The following is a 17,773-nucleotide window of genomic DNA, read 5'->3' on the forward strand; positions in this document are numbered from 1 at the left end:
AGATACTGTCGGAAGCAACCATGACCTGTAAGGACCTGTGTCAGGTGGAATGAAACTTCCCCATGGCGCCTATTAATCCAACTATCTACCCTCGGTATCAACCTATGGGTCCACCTTCCTTTGGTGGAACTGTCCCACGCGCGCTGCCATTTGACCATAGAGGCCATCCTGACAGTTTTGCGTATGCCTCTTGTGCCGCGCATTTCGAAGCACTCCATGTCCTCACTGATAAGAATGCTGATAGGCACCATACCAGTAATGACACAGAGAGCGTCGTGTGACACGGTACGGTACGCGCTTGCAACCCTCAGACACATAAGCCTGTAAGTACTTTCCAGCTTCCGTCGGTAGCATTCAGTACTTAGCGCGGTAGCCCACGCCGGGCCGCCATACCTAAGTATGGACGTAGCAACACTAGCCAGAAGCTTGCGCTTACTGGCGTACACCGCTAAGCTATTGGACATCATCCGGGACAGTGCCGCAATAGCTGTGGAGGCTCTTTTACAGGCATAATCGACGTGGCTACAGAAGGTAAGCTTATCGTCGATCATCACGCCCAAGTGCTTGACAGAGCGCTTCGACAGGATAGTGCACTCTCCTACACTGATCTCCGTCTGCTGCGCCGACTGCATGTTGTTAACAACCATCACCTCCGTCTTGTGGTGAGCCAGCTCCAGTTTTCTGGACCGCATCCACGCCTCCACAACCTTGATCGAGTGGTCGGTAGTCAACTTCACCTCCTCGATCGTTTCACCGTAGACTTCGAGCGTAATATCGTCAGCAAATCCGACAATCACCACTCCCACTGGGTACTTCAACCTCAACACCTCGTCGTACATGACATTCCATAACGCCGGAACCAGGATGGAACCTTGCGGGACTCCTGAGGTTATGTGAAAGCACTTCCGACCCACCTCCGTGTCGTATACTAGTACGCGATTCTGAAAGTAGCTTCCGAGAATCTTGTACAAGTACTCCGGTATCCCCAGACGCAAGAGCGCATCGGCAATAGCAGCCCAGCTGGCGCTATTAAATGCATTCCTTACATCCAGAGTCACTACCCCGCAGAAGCGAATTCCCCTCTTCTTAGGCTCGAGTGCTTTCTCGGCGGTTTTTGTAACCGACAAGATAGCGTCTACGGTGGACCTCCCCTTCCTGAAGCCATACTGGTTGCTCGAAAGACCATTTGCGCCCTCAGTGAACCGCAACATTCTATTGAGGATGATCTTTTCGAGCACCTTCCCCGCCGTGTCAATCAAGCATATTGGTCTATATGCCGACGGGTCTCCGGGTGGTTTCCCCGCCTTTGGCAATAGTGCCAGGCTCTGCCTCTTCCAAGCTTCTGGGAAAACTCCCTCGTCCAGGCATTTCTGCATAGCAGACCTGAACATCTCGGGAGCCTCTGCAATAGCTACTTTTAAGGCCAGGTTCAGAACTCCGTCCGGACCTGGGGCCTTACCTACGCTAAGGGACTTAGCTATCCCCGCAAGTTCCACATCGGTGACCCTCTCCTCATCGCCAGCCCCAGTCCCCGGCTGTCCTACGAAAGGAGGCCAAGGACTAGGATCATGGCGCGGAAAAAGTCCTCCAATGATCCCCTCCAACATCTCTGGAGATTGCTCTGTAGGAGCCATCACACCTCTCGTCTTGGCCATAACGATCCTGTAGGCGTCACCCCACGGGTTCGTATTGGCACTCTGACAGAGACCCTCAAAGCAGGCCTTTTTGCTTGCTCTTATCTCGGTCTTGAGCGCGGCTTTTGCAGCGGCGAACACCACCCGCCGTTCGTTTCGCTCTTCCTCTGATCGTGCTCGCTGCATCCGCCGCCTAGCCCTTAGGCAGGCGCGGCGCAGGTCCGCAATCGCGTCGGTCCACCAGTAAGCCGGTGGCCTCCCATTTCTAGGGTGGACTCGCCTAGGCATGGTCGCATCACACGCACGTGAGAGCACCGCTACCAGCTCGTCGCCGTCTAAACCGAGTAAGTTTCGCTCACGGCGGAGCGCTTCCCTAAATACCTCTTCGTCGAAGTATGATGTCTTCCACCTACGAGGGCTTGGCCTTGGCCTAGCCGCCTCTTCTTCTATCCGCTGTCTGCTGTTGTTGTAGTCGATACTGTAGCGAACCGCCAGGTGGTCGCTATGAGTGTAGCCATCATCTACTCTCCAGTTCGGACTACTTGTTAGGCCAGGACTACAAAAAGTCACGTCAATAATTGCTCAATAACAGCTACAGAAGAAGACCCCGTTTACTTTGGCGACCACGAAGCCCTCATAGGTAGTAGACACCAACTCCTGAACGGGGTATTTACCCGTCGTCCATATCGCCGCCATTTTCCTGGTCCCATTCGAGGCCCAGTTGCCGTTGCCGGCGGGTACTCGGTATGGGTCCGAAATGATGGCGATATCCGTCTCCCACTCAGAAACCGCCTGACAAAGCAGTTGCTGAGCCGCATCACAGTGGTTCAGGTTCAGCTGCGTTACCTGCACTGTGATTTGTTGTTCACTGCGGCTTTCTTAAAGGCCGGGCACCCTGGACCACCCATCGTATGTCTGTTTTTCGAGGTTTTCCCGGTACAGATCATACAGATGGGTGGACTCGTGCAGCTTTGGGCCTTATGACCGTCAGCGCCGCATCGCCGACACAGTTTGCGCCTGTCAGGGCCTTTTTTGTGTATATCGTGTGGCAGGCACGAAGATACTCTATGCCCAAGGAAGTCAAGGAAATTTCCTTTACGAAAAGACCCTGGACCGACCGGGAATCGAACCCGTCACCCTCAGCATGGTCATGCTGAATACCCGTGCGTTTACCGCCTCGGCTATATGGGCCCATGAACTATCTATGAAATTCTATGAATTTTGATAAGTCTCACGGCACATTCCAGGTGTCCAGGGAACCGGGTTTCAAACCATTTAGTGGCCAATCCTGTTTTTGGCATTCAACTTGGCCACTGATGTATTCGCATCAAAATTCTGCAACTCTTGATAGATCGGACAGCGTGATCAAAGACATTGCGGGAATTGAGCACTTTTCCGGGGTCCTGGTAATCGCTTCCGCGACTACTAGGTGGACAATGTTGTTTCCCGTAGTTGGCTTGAAAACTGATGAATTCATTATAAAATTCTGAGAATTTTGATGTGCCGCACGAGATGGTCATACAAAATGCGAGAATTGGCCACATTCTCAGGGTCCTGGGAACTTGTTCCAGGACCACCAAGTGGCTAATTCTGCCTCTGATACCTGATGTGAGCATCAAAATTCTGCACATTTCGATGCATCGGACAGCATGATCATAGAAAATGCGAGAATTGACCTCATTGCCGAGGTCTTGAGAACCGGTCCCGGGAACCTGTTCCGTAACAACCAGGTAGATAATGTTGTCTTCAGTTGCTGGTTTGATAACTGATGGATTATCTATGAAATACTGCGAATTTTGATGTGCCACATGAGATGGTCATACACAATGCGAGAACTGGTCACATTTCCGGGGCCTCCGGATCCGGGTCCGGGACCTCCAAGTGGCCATTCCTGCTTTTCGTATCTGATGTGGCCACTGATATATTCGCATCAAAATTCTGAAAAATTCGCACGGCATGGTAATAAAAATCGAGAATTGATCACACTTTGGAGGTCCTTGGAACCGGTCCTGGGAACCGGCTCCGGGACCACCAAGTGGACAATGTTGTTTCCTGTTGCTTGTTTGATGACTGATGAATTACCTACACATGATGTTCTGAGAATTTTGATGTGCCATTCGGCAAGGTCATACAAACTGCGAGAATAGGCCACATTTTCGGAGTCCTGGGAACCGGTTACCGGGAATTTGTTCCAGGACCACTAAGTGGCCAATCCTGCTTTTCGTATTTGATGTGGCCACTGATATATTCGCAACAAAATTCTGCAAATTTAGATATGTCGCACGGCATAGTAAAAAAAATCGAGAATTGACCACATTTCCGGGGGCCTCGGAACCGGCCCTGGGAACCGGTTCCGAGATCACCAAGCGGACAATGTTGTCTGCAGTTGCTGGTTTGATGACTGGTGAATTGGCAATGAAATTCTGCGAATTTCGATGTGCCATACGGCAAGCTCATATAAACTGCGAGAATTGGCCACATTTCCGGGGTCCCGGGAATCGGTTCCGGGACCACCAAGTGGCCAATCTTGCTTCTGGCTTCTGACATGGTCACTGATGTATTCTCCATAAAATTCTGCAACTTTTGATATGTCGCACGGCATGGATTCACCATATTTGTAAAATGGTCACCTATCGGGGGTCTCCGGGAAGCCGTTCCGAGGCCTCAAGATTTAGTCCCGTGGCCACCTGATAGCCAAAACTCATCTGGTCAGTTAGCTTAGTGGTTGGGGCAGTTTGATGCTGCTTTTTCCGGTGCATTTAGCACTCCAAACATTCAAATCAGCTGCATTTCGCATAACTTATTGCGAAAAATACCCTCCTGCGAAAATGGCCAAACCATGGTCCCTCTGGCGTCGGTTCCAAGTGGCCACATCCAACCGAACCTTAGTTTAGAGCCGGATCCACAAAATTTAAGCCCTAACGATAACTTTGAGTACAAAAACTTTATTATTTTATTGAGAAATGACTGTGAAATCGTTGTACCAAATCCGGGTCAATATGACCCGAACACCTTAAACGTAACTTTTTTTGAGCACCTTCGGAAGGTTAAGTCAGACACTAGTAATTTAGAAATCTGTTGAAACTTAGACAATACTCCGATACTTCTAGTTGACAAATCAATGCCTACTCGTCAGCTCCATTTTTTTTTTCATTTTTTTGTGTGCCTATTTTAAATAATTGCAAATTCTACACTTACTCGTTAGCTCCGATATCTGCAACTGTTGTGGATTCCTGGGCACCTCACTAACTACGGACTGTTTGACCCGTTGGATTTCTGTTGCAGATTGTTCAATCAAGTTTGTGATGTTTTCGATTTTAAAACTAGATTTTACGAATAGGATTAAATATTTTTAGAACAGTTTGGTGATAATTTTATCAAGGATTTAGTGAATAAATATATGGAGATATTTTTCACGGTGTCCGGCCATTTGGCCGAATGCTGTTTGGCCGAATGCCATCTGGCCGAAAAGGTCGTTTGGTCGAATGCCGTTTGGCCTAATCGTGATCAAAAGAATTCAGAAGAATTTTTTGACATTCTAACTGTCAATATGATCATCAGAAATATTTCCTTCTTTTAATCATAGGCCATTCTTTCTAGTTTTGACATTCAGGGATAAGTTGGCGTTGAAACTGGCTATACTTTATCAAAGATTTTTCCTTCTTTGACTCATAGGCTGTTCTTTCAAGTTATAGTGAGGCTGGGAACAGTGGTATGGTCACTTGAGTTCATCATTCATTTTCGGCCAAATGACCCTTTCGGCCAAATGGCGTTCGGCCAAACGGCATTCGGCCAAATGACCCGGAACCTTTTTCACAGTTCTAGTAATAGTTCTGACGACATAATTTGTGGAATTTTCTAAGCAATTTTTTGATATCTTAAAACAGCGTCTCTTGATTATCAGTCGAGACCAGACTCTTTCCAGGTTTCTTTCATGATAATATCGTTTCTTTGATTCAATCTCAAATACCGGTTCCGTGATTGTATAACATTTCGCCGAAAACCATTTCGCGGAATTCCTTTTCGCGGTGTAACATTTCGCGGAATGACATTTGGCGGAATGTACCATTTCGCGGAATGCACCGTTTCGCCGAAAACCATTTGGCGGAATGTACCGTTTCGCGGAAAGTCGTTAATAAGAGAGAAAATTTTAACTGATCGAGAGACAACATCATGATAAGATTGAAAACACTAATCTACAAGTGTAAAATGAAATGATTCTCATCAACACAGACACCAACATTACACTTTCAACACTTTCGAGTCGCGGACACATAATCGCTCAATACTGAAACTACTGAGTTTGGCCAACCATGAACTAGGTTGCGGTAGGGTGTGAACGTCAAACCCAAACAAAACTGATATGAGTGTCACGAGTGGTCAGTTAGCCAACTATCAAAGTTTCAAATTGGCAGTTAAATTGGGATTATTAGAGTGTAACGTCTGCTAATCTGTGATATCAATATTTCAATTTTTGTTACAATAAACTTTGAAAGAACAGCCTATTGATTAAAGAAGGGAAATTATCTGATAATATAAATTTAGCAGATCTTATACCAACAAAAAGTTCAATCAATTAGGGTGAAAGTGTGGAGGCTGAGTAGCAGGTTCAGATCCAAAATTATGATGCTGGTTCATTAGGCCGGAGGACATTAGGCTGAATGGACATAAGATCGCCAAAAAGTTCAACAGTGTAACTTGAAAGAACAGCCTATTATCGAAAGATGGTAAAATATTCTATGAAGTTATCAATTTGTTCGCCGAAAACTGCACAATACATGAACAGCTTTTGAAAAAAAGAAGGTAAATGATGAAACATTTAGCGATTCGTTCGCCAAACAACAACGTTACTGGATAGAACAGTCATATTTTAAAGAAGGAAAAAAACTCTGATGTTGCTAGCAACATAAACGCTTGCAAGTTCAATCTATTTATGTGACAACGATGGCTTGTTGGTCATTACGCCTTATGTCCATTCGCTCTTATTTCCACTTCTTTCGATCTAATGACAGTCGGTCTAATGTCCTTTGGCCTGACATTCAGAATTCTTAAGAACAGCCTAGCTTAAAGAAGGCAAATATTTTTTTCCAGAAAAGTATCAAATTTAGTATTAAACAATAATCACAGAGCTATGATGATTATGATTGCGTATGAATCGGTGTAGGGGCGAGTAAAGTTTAGCAGAGAAAATAATTATATGCAAAATATTATATTCCGCGAAATGGTATTCCGCGAAACAGTACATTCCGCGAAAAGTCACTCCGCGAAATGGTATTCGGCGAAATGGTTCATTTCGCGAAATGTTACACCGCGAAAAAAAATTCCGCGAAATGGTTTTCGGTGAAATGGTATACAACCGGTTCCGTAACTCAACAACATATCGAATTTGATTTTGTAAATGATTTGTAAATGACTGACGGTAGAATTAGTAGCTCAGAAATTTAAAAATGTCTGTTTTAAAATTAGTTGCAGAAATTCTATAGCTATTGAAAGTGAGTCGTGATTTTAGATAATTTTGGAAACCTCTACTTTAGAAGAATTTTAAGCAGGAGTCGAGGAAAATATACGACTGCATCTCTCTTTGATTCCTACCGGAATTGATGAGTGAACTTTAAACAAACTCCAAAAAAAACTTGTGAAAAATATTGATTGATTGATTTGTCTTTATTAAAGAGACTTTCAGCCCTTGGCTGGTTCGTCTTTATCGTGAAGAATATCTGACCTAATTGCTTAAGTATTTCTCAATACATTTCCTGGGTACAAACTGTTTGTTTGACAAACTGTACAAAATTTTAGTGGTATTCTTAAATCAATTTTCGGAAAATCCCCTGTTCAAAAGGGTAGAGTACGTGCACCGGTCTAAAGGATTTTTTTTATTAAAAACAATCAATAATCCTATGAATAATACCAATGTGTAAAAAACAAACAGTTTAAATCTATATTTTGCAGCAATATTTAGAATTCAAAATGAGCTGCACTGTGCACATTTTTAGTGCGCAATGCCATCCTCGGAGTTAGTTATAACCATATTATCAAGGTTGGTTTCTATATTGGCTAATCACGTGTATTTCTTATGGAGGTGGCCAGAATAGACATATGGGAGCTATTTTTTTTAAGGAAACTTATTTTTTCTTGCTTTTTTTCAATCAAAATTTATGGGTTTTGCAGCTTTGATCATCATATTATATTAGGGTTTATTGAAAAAATAATTATCGTTCTATCGAAGCATTTTTTTCCCGAATTCAGTTTTAAATGTACATTTTCATGAAAATTACCCTAAAGATCATATTATTCATTTAATAGTGGTTGTCAGCTTATCTTATATATATTTTTATCGCCATTATAGTTCATTTTTTTAACCCTCTAATACCCAACCCCGCCTTTAGACGGGGTATAGTTTGAGCATTTTTGTAATTTTTGTTTCGTGGAAAATCAAAATTTTTATATTTTTGGCTGATATTTAGGTCTGTTTTGTATATCTCAAAATGGTTTTTGGTGTATTTTAAAGCATATTTACATTTTTTTTAAATCATTGAGAAATTGATGTTTTAGTCACCTTTTAGAAGTCATTGTTTATTTTGTATTGAATCGCTACAAATAACATATTTTTAATTTTTCCCAAATCATTCCATCCTAGTTTTATGGTTTAAGGGAATCGAATACACTCTAAAATTATTTTCCTTAAAATTACACGGAAAATAAAATTTTCTATGTAAAAAATTTAAATAAAAATATTTTAACAATAATCATAAAATCTCAAAATGTTTTCATCTCAAAAAATCCGTACCCCAAATACGCTTCTAGGAAAAATATAAAACTTTGGGGATGTTCAAAAATAAAAATTAGAAAAATCAAAAACTGAAATTCACGAAATCGAAAATTAAAAAGAATCATCTTCCAAAACATGTTTATATCGATTTTAGATGACGAAAAATGATATTTAGATCGAAATCAAAAATTTGGGTATTAGAGGGTTAATTTATTAGAACATACAGAAGTGAAATTCATAGTATGCCTATTAATCTTTAACTATTTAAACCAATATCGTATAAAGCAAGATTATTCTTTTTTTTTTTAATTTCTGGAACTGGTCTAACGTCAAACGTTATCTGTTGGTGTGCTTACAAGCAAGTATTTCATTTACTGCAGTGAAAAATGCAAAATTTTCCATCTGATGATGACTCCAGGAATTCCTCCAAGAATCTCCAAAATTAATCCGAGAATTCACCCAGGAGCTTTTCATGAAACGCCTCCTGTTATTCAACCTGATATTCTTTAAAGAGTTTCTCTAGAGATTTTTTCAATGGTCCTTCTATTACAGACTCCTCCTCTCTCTCCTCTTCTTGGCGTAACGTCCTCACTGGGACAAAGCCTGCTTCTCAGCTTAGTGTTCTATGAGCACTTCCACAGTTATTAACTGAGAGCTTCCTCTGCCAATGACCATTTTGCATGTGTATATCGTGTGGCAGGCACGAAGATACTCTATGCCCAAGGAAGTCAAGGAAATTTCCTTTACGAAAAGATCCTGGACCGACCGGGAATCGAACCCGTCACCCTCAGCATGGTCATGCTGAATACCCGTGCGTTTACCGCCTCGGCTATATGGGCCCATTTCTATTACAGACTATCAAAGACGTAACACTATTCGAAAGGGCTTGGCACACGCTTTTAACGATGAATTAATATTTCATTAAAATTCGACTAAGACCCCTCCATAAAAGTTCCACTTTTTCAACTTTTCGTGCTTTAGAAGTTTTTGCTTCGATTCATCCAGGAATGCCTGCTGAAACTTATCCAACAAATTTTGATGTTTTTTTAATAGAATTTCCTTCTCAGATTCCGTTAGAAAAACTCCTGTGATTTCTCGAGAAGTTTGTTCCAGAGGTTCTTTAGAAGTTTGCTTCTGAGCAGGGATAGGGTGCGACTCAAAACTCTTTGCGTACCGCACACGCTGCTACGAGACAACACGACAAACTAGAAGGAGACGAGTACGCGCAATCGGTTGTGTGTTGCTCGCTTACTTTGCCGCGCGCTGGAGCTCTCCTGTCTCTCACGCTCTGTCGTATGCACTCTCTCGGTGCTTGTCTCCGTACTTTGCACTTGGCTTGATACTTACGCATGATTGGAAAAAATGTTTAATCAAAGGACCCATCACTTGTCAACCCTTGACAAGCTTAACAACTTTGCCGAAAACACAAACTCTTCAATTAATTTATTAAGTGATTTTTTTTCTGTTTGGTGACAAGCACAGTCCCAAGCACCGAGCATTACTCCCTGCGCCGTAGAGCTAGTGCTGCGATTGTCTCTCGCACAATTACGAAAGCTCTCACTCATACGTCTCTTGTCTCTCGGCAAAACGGGAGACAAGCACTTGAGATTGTGTGAAGCACATGCTTTTTTCGCACCGCATGGTGCATACCGCCAATCCCTGCTTCTGAGATTCATCGGTAATTCTTCCGAAAATTCTTGAAAGGATTTCTCCAAGAATACTTGATGGAATTCAACCAGAAATTTCGTCATAGATTCTTTCACAGAGATTCCTGATTGGATTTTTCAGGAATTCTTCCTGAAATGCCTCCAAGTTTTTTATTTCCAAAGGATTTGTTAATTATTCCTTCAAGATTTTTTTCCTGAGATTTTTTCCATAGATTCTCTCTGTGACTCCTCTAGAAACAACGACTAATTCCTCACGCGAGTACTTCACGAATTTTACCAGAAACAACTTTGTATATTGCGGAAGAAATATCCGAGGATATCTAACGGAATTTCTCCAGGCATACCTCTAGGAGCTTTATCAGGAATTTATCCAGGATTTTTTCTGGGCATTTCTTCAAGAGTTCTTCTGGTGATTTCCTCGAGGACTCCATTGAATTCGCAAGAAATTGTTGCAGGGATTTATCAAAGGATGTATCAATTTTCTGCAGAGTTTTATCTAAGACTAAGCGTGCATTTCCGTTACTGGTCTTCTTACTCCCAGTTTCATATAAAAACGAATTCGCTTCCACTGACGCCTACTGTCATATCGTTTGGAATTTACAGTCTTCCAATAGGGACGTTTTGTCAAGAAAAAGTAGAAAATTTAATGGTTGTGCTGTAAAAAAGGTAATCATTTCTTATACAACTTTGCTATCGAAAACTCTCATTAAACAGCAAAAATGGTCGTATAACGCAATTGGGGAGCAGACTTGATTCCAGAAGATGCATGCTTATCTCTATCAGCCGTTTACATTGAACGAGATTTTTTTAGTAGTTAGATTTAATAACATTTTCAGACACCGTCCAACATTTGGAAAGTATGTTCAACGATTGGCGTATCACCCTAATCATTTTTGACCGTCGCATCCAACAGTGAACCCACAGTGAAACAATGCCGCAAAAATGCAGTCGTTCCTCAGATATCATCCATATTTGTTGCGTCTTGCACGAAGAAGCTCGCCATACGGCACCACCACGCCGCAAACGTTAACAACTGCCATTGGCAACTTTCGATTTCCATCCATCGCCGCCATCATCATCCATCCCGAGGACGTGACGTGACGCAGCGGGCGCGGCCGCGGCGGTCTGTCTGTCTGGTTGGTGTCACTATGTTTTGTTTTTACTTTTACGTCCTTCGTTCTTTCACTTTTAAGGGCCAATAAAGCTCGGCGCAATTGCAGTTCTTCGCAGACGATTATCGTTGGTTGATCACCGCCGCGCGCCGGTTGGCGAACTCCCACACACGTTGCGTTGTATTGTGGCGTTGGTTGTTCGGTTGCGCATATTGTTTCGTGACTCGCGTGGTGAGGTCCGACTGACGCGCGTTTGCGTTTTTAGGAACGGCACACGCGTGACTTCAAATTACAACCGAAGCTGGGGGGTACCTACCTACTGGGGATAGACAAAATGATCGGGACAGGCAAAATTTTCACTTTTCAAAAAATGTTCAACTAGCTGTAACTTTTCGAAAAGTGCATCGAATATTCTCAAATTTTTACTGTAAGTTCATCAACTAGTTGTATATCAGTGGCCCAATTTTGGAAAATATCGGGCTATTCTCCACGAAGTTATAAAGATTCTTGGAAAAGGTAAAATTATTCGATAGCCAACTTTAAGCTGTTATATCTCCGGATTCAATGAAATTTTGACCATTTATGTCTTATATAATGAGCTATGAAAAACCGTTGACTTAACTTAAAATTTTTAACACGGAAGAAAATTATAACGATTACATTATTTTTATAATTAAACGCCAAATTATCCAAAACTTCAATATCGTTTCAAAATTCAAGATGCAAATTATAGTTCATTTAAATTCCTTCTAATTGACTCATATATAAATGTGTTTTGAAAGAAAGTAACAACATAGCCGCCAATAAATTGGAAAAGCAACGGAATACATATTAAAAATAGACCAATTTGCTAAAAAATCGTGAAGAAAATAAAATCGCTATAATTTTTTCTCTTGTTAAAAATTTTACGTTAAGTCAAATGTTTTCCAGAGTTCATTATATAAGTCATAAATGGTCAAAATTTCATTGCATTCGGTTTATTAAATCCGGAGATATAACAGCTTAAATTTGGCTATCGGATAATTTTACCTTTTTCAAGAATCTTTATAACTTCGTGGAAAATGGCCGGATCATTTTCAATTTTGGACCACTGATACACAACTAGTTGATTAACTTACAGTAAAAATTTGAGAATTTTCGATGCACTTTTCGAAAAGTTACAGCTAGTTGAACATTTTTTAAAAAGTGAAAATTTTACCTGTCGCGATCATTTTGTCTATCCCCTGTACCTGGGATCGAAACTTTAAATGGGACCGAAGACAAGCTTTTTGCACGATAAATTTGTTTTACTTTCAGAGTGCTTAGTTCATTTTATTGGCTGATCATGCTTTCTTCGTGATCCATTATAACAGCAATGTGGGTGTTATAGCCATTTATACTGCTATAATCATCGTTTTACTATAACTGATGAACTTAATGTATCTGAAATCTGTGGTGCATAATTGATCGGACAAACGCTGATTTATATACAAAACGGCTAACTTTGAGATGCTGTATCTATGATTTGCTTTGATGGATTTTTCTCATTTTTGACATTGAACTACAAATATGCTGAATTTCGCGTAAATGAAGTACAAAATGTTTTCGTTTACAGCTCTGGGCGTGACAAGGCATTCAAAATGTGCAAAAGTGATCGGACGCGTGTAAATCAAAGGGGTATGTTATGTGGATAAAGCGTCCAAGGAAAGCATCTTTAATGTGATAAAATTCAATTTCTGGTTCAGTTGAGGATCTTCTTTTCCTTAACGTGTAACGTAATAACTGGGATAAGGCTTGGCTCTTAGCTTAGTAAACAAGAAAGGAATTTCTGAAGCAATCACAGGAGAAATCTAGGTGTAACATCTCTGTAAATAGTATAATGACTAGTGTTTTTTTTTAAGTATAATGGAAGAGTATCGGGTCCGTTGGTTGGTGTTGATAGAGCTACTCTTATTTTCAATACATCTTATCTCTAAGCATATAAGTTCCCTCCTATGAACTCTTTTCACTTTATTCACCGTTCACTTATTTTACCGACTGTCTGTTTCCCGCTTGGTCACAACACTTGGAAGGATTCCCGATAGAAATCCATGAAGAAATCCCTAAAGGATTCCTGAAGAAATCATTAAAAGAATCTTGGAAAGATTCAGATGGAAAGATTCAGAAGGGAAGATGGAAATCATCTAAAAGAAATTTCTCTAGGAATTCCTAGAAAAATAATGAAAAAATCAATTAAGAAATCGCTGAAGAAATTGCTTAAATACCCAGAAGAAATACCTAAAGTATTCCCAAAATGAATCTTGAGTGAAATACCTGAAACAATGCCAGTATAATCCCGGAAAAAACTTCTAGGGGCATTCTCGGAAGAATTCCTGAAATAATCTCGGGATGAATCCCTGCAGGAATTATTGATGGGATTTTGGGAATAATTTTTGAAGACATCTTGGAAGAAAGCCAAGGAAAAATCTTAAGAAGAACCCGGATGAAATTCTGAAAGAATCCTTGGACAAATCCCTAAAAGAATCTTGGAGTTATCCCAGAAAAAAATCTCAAAAGGAGCCCCTTCGAATAAAAACTAGGAGTGCCCTTCAATGATTCAGGAGCAATCCCTGAAGGAGTCCTAGGAGATATCCCTGAAGAAATCATTCAATGATTCTCTGCAGGAATCTCAAGAGGAATCAATGCAGGAATCCAGGGAGAAATCTTCAGAAAAATCCCTGGAGGAATTAAAACCCTGGAAAGAGTAATTGAAAAAAAAAATCCAAGATAAATCCTTAAGGGAATCCCTGGAATAATCACTGAAGAATCTCTGAATTAATCTCAGGAGAATTTTTAAAAGAAACCTGTGAAAAATCAATTAAGAAATCCCGAGACGAACAATTAAGGAAGCTCGGGAGAAATCCCTAAAAAAATCATTGGAGGAAATCTTGAAGAAATCCCATGAAGAACCCGATACGAATTCCTGGTGCAATCTCGGAAACAGTGGCTGAAAGAATCATGTGAGGAATCACGAGTGAAATTATCAAAGTAATCCCCGGCGAAATGTCCGATGGAATACCGAAAAAAATCCCTAAAGAAAACCTAGGAGTTTGCTAGAAACCGCTGAAGGAATCCTGAAAAAAAAAAACGGAAGAAATTCATAAAACAATCTCGGAAGCAATCAATAAAGAAAGGAATCAAGGGAGGAATCCATGGCGGAAATTCTGGAAATACTTCCAAAGGTTTTTTTTTATTCTTCAATCACTTAAACCTAATTTACAGCTCTATTGTCCACTAGGGCACTACGAATTGCTTCAGAAATTTCTCCAGTGATCCATTCTGAAATTCTCCAAGGAATTCCTTCGGAAATTTAGAGATTGGTGATAAGCACTTGATGGAATGTGTTTACTGGTTGAGCCAAGGGTTGAGCTGTATTTGCCGAACGATCTTTCTGAACGCATAGTGTAGGTTTGCGGTATCTGCTTGGTTGTCTTTAGTTGCAATTCTGCGGTGTTAAAAAAGTAAGTAAACCCAGAATTTTCAACTTTATTACGACGGTTTCCGAGGAAAACGTCCCAAATCAAATCATTATGTTACAGATTATTAAAAAAAACTTCCATGTGTTCCTCCAAAAGTGTCAATGAATTCTTTTACGAAATCTGGCATGAATTGCTTCACCAATTCCTTTATGATTTTTCACAAATTATTGCAGAAATTCGCTCTGGATATAAAAAAAATATTCAGAAATTTATCTAAGCATTCGTTTGGAGAATCTTTTGGAGATTCCTTTAGAAATTCTACCAAAAATGTCTTCAGAAATCCTTCTAAAAATCCTTTTAAAAAAATCTCGGAAATTTGTTAGAGTATTCGGCCAAAAATTCCCTCACGGATATTCTGTCAAAAAATCTTCCATGGATTCATTCGGAAATTTTCTTCAGGGATTTGTTTCGAAATTCTCCCTATTCTACAAATCCCAGAAAGAATTCTTTCAAAGAATCTTGCATAATTTGCTTCTTAAATTCCTCATTTTTTTTTTCAAAACAAAATATCTGTGAGTTTGAGTAGAAATTCGTCCAGGGATGTCAAAAAATAGTGCAGAGATTCCTTCAGAAATTTCTTTAGACATTTGTTTAGAAATTTCTCCAGAGATTTCTTTAATAAACTTTCAGCGATGCCTTTAGAAACTATTCCAGAGCATTTCAGAAAATGTTTTAAAAGCTCCTTAAAAATTTGTACTGGCGTTATTTTGGAAATTCTTCCAAGGATTTCACCAGAAAGTCACACAGCAACCTCCAATTTCTCCAAAAACTCCACTAGGGATTCCTCCAGAAGCTTCACAAAGAGTTGTGCAAGAAAGTTGAGTATTAGTTTCTGCAGAAATTTCTTCAGGGATTTCTTTAGAAAATCCTATTTTTATCGAAACTTTTCTATATTATTTTTGAATAATCCTTATTTAATTCCTGTTAGCATTCTCTCAAACGATCTTCCAAAGATTTATTCCAAAACTTTTTCCGGGTTTGCTTTAGAAAAATATCCAGGATTTTTTCTTAAATATGAATTCCTGTCAAAAAATGATCCTGAGATTTATTTAGAAATTCCTCCAGACAAGGATCAGTATATTCGCCTCACTGCATTCATATTCAACCCCCTTTGCTGCGACGAATCGAGAAAGATGCAGCAAACGGATTATCGTGATCAAACACGCAACCCCAAATTTTAGAACTCCTTCAAACTTTTCTCAGAAGCTTTCTAAATAACTTTCTTCAAGGATTGATTTAGATATTCTACAAGAGATTATTAGGGAAATTCCCAAGATTTCTTCGCATTCCTTTAGATATCCCTACAAGATATTTTTTCCAGAAATTGCACTAAGGGTTTCTTAAGAGAGTCTAAGAAAATCCTGCAAAGGTCCTTTCAGTATTTTTTTTCTACAGATTATTTCAGAGACTATCATAAGGATTCTTACGGAATGGCTGGAAGACATTCCGGCAAAGATTCCTGCAGAAATTCATACAGAGATTTCATCAGAAATTCCTCCAGGATTTTAATCAAGCGTACCTTTAGGAATTTCTATATGGATTCCTCCAGGAGTTCATTATAGAAATGTTCAGGATTTTTATTAGGCGATTTCTTTTTTTTTTTTCAAAAATAACTCAAGAGGATTTTTTTTAGAAAACCCATCTATGAATTCTTAAAATATTCCTGTTTTTTTCATAAATTCTTTCAGGAATTTATCTAGATTTTTTTCAGTTTTTTTTTGTAATTCCTTCTGAAATTTTTTCAACGATACTTTAGAGGCTTCTTCAAAATTCTAGAATTACTTCAGAAATTTCAGCAGGGTTTTCTTCAAAAGTTGTTCCATGAATTTTTTCAGAAGTTCCTTCAGAGATTTCTCCCGGAATTCATCCATGGGAATGTAGCAGTGAAGAGGCAGGGGAACCTTGACTGACTTGCTCTGATTCTGCCATGACAGCACTGAAAATAATTTATCACACATCTTGTCTGTAATCTGCCGAAGCATTACAATAACCTTTTTATGGAATTTGCTAAAAAAAAGGAATTTGATCAGCTGAGTACACGCCAAGATAGTTTAACCCTTTGGAGACGGAATTTTCACCTATCTGAATGCAACCTCGCTTGTCTAGAACATGTTTGTTATGGTCGATTTACTCAGCTGGGCACATATGACCCATACGTCTCCAAAGGGTTAAGGCATCTATAAAAAAAATAACAGGAATAATTAACGATTCTCGATAAGGAAGCCATAAGAAATATTGAAAGAAGTTTGAGGAAAAGTCTGGCGAATGGTCAGTTTGCACATATCCGCAAAAATGTTGTCATTGCTAAGGAATCTTTAAAAAAAAATATCGCCATAGAATTACCCCACATTGGGTATGTGTGCCATCAGTAATCTTACGCTCCCATATTCATCCTATTTGAATACAAGCGATTACGACACCGATTGATGCCGTTCTTTTTGTTTTCATGGGTGCTCACTTCTAACAAATACAAAAATAAGAAACTAGGTAGCGCCTAGTACTTAAATAGATCACGTATATCTGGAAATCTAATGAACTAGAAGTGTTCAGCAGGACTTTTGTTTAGGATTCGTCCGCTAGGCGGCGTCAGTGTCAAAAATATTCTAAACCCTTCAACTCAGAATATGGATAAGATAGAATGATACCGTCTTCGGCAAAGTTATTCAGCAAACTAAGAACTATCTGACAGTTGGGTCTCTGATTCGGGATGCCACTAAAGTTTTGATGAGACTAAGAACTATATGTCAATTGGGTCTTTGGTTCGTTTGGTTGTGTTTGTTAACAACCCAACTGAAAGTATCAAATTACTACTTTTACCCTATTCCACCTTTTGGGTCAATGTAGAATCAGCTTGCCTGCTTTGGTATAGGCCTCAATCTAATATGCTTTATGCGTTCGCTTTTCATAGAGTTTCTCCAGGAATTTCACCAAATCAATGGATTTCTCTAAAAAAAATCCTCTAGGGATTTATTTAGGGATTCCTTCAGATATTTGCTCAGAGATTTGTCTTGGAATCTATTCAGGATTGCTTCCAGGATTTTTTCAAGATATTGATCCAAAAATTTCACCACATTTATTCCATCCAATGAATTAG

The 17,773-nt window shown here is 39.9% G+C and overlaps 1 protein-coding gene across 1 annotated transcript in view; it reads left to right on the forward strand.

Annotated features, from left to right (window-relative positions):
* LOC134284013 (CDC42 small effector protein homolog) overlaps positions 1-17,773 on the forward strand; it is an 84,833-nt gene that overhangs the window by 27,670 nt on the left and 39,390 nt on the right. The gene's annotated exons all lie outside the window — the stretch shown is intronic.

The sequence above is a fragment of the Aedes albopictus genome, chromosome 3 (genome assembly GCF_035046485.1).
Source record: "Aedes albopictus strain Foshan chromosome 3, AalbF5, whole genome shotgun sequence".
Taxonomy (NCBI): Eukaryota; Metazoa; Arthropoda; class Insecta; order Diptera; family Culicidae; genus Aedes; species Aedes albopictus.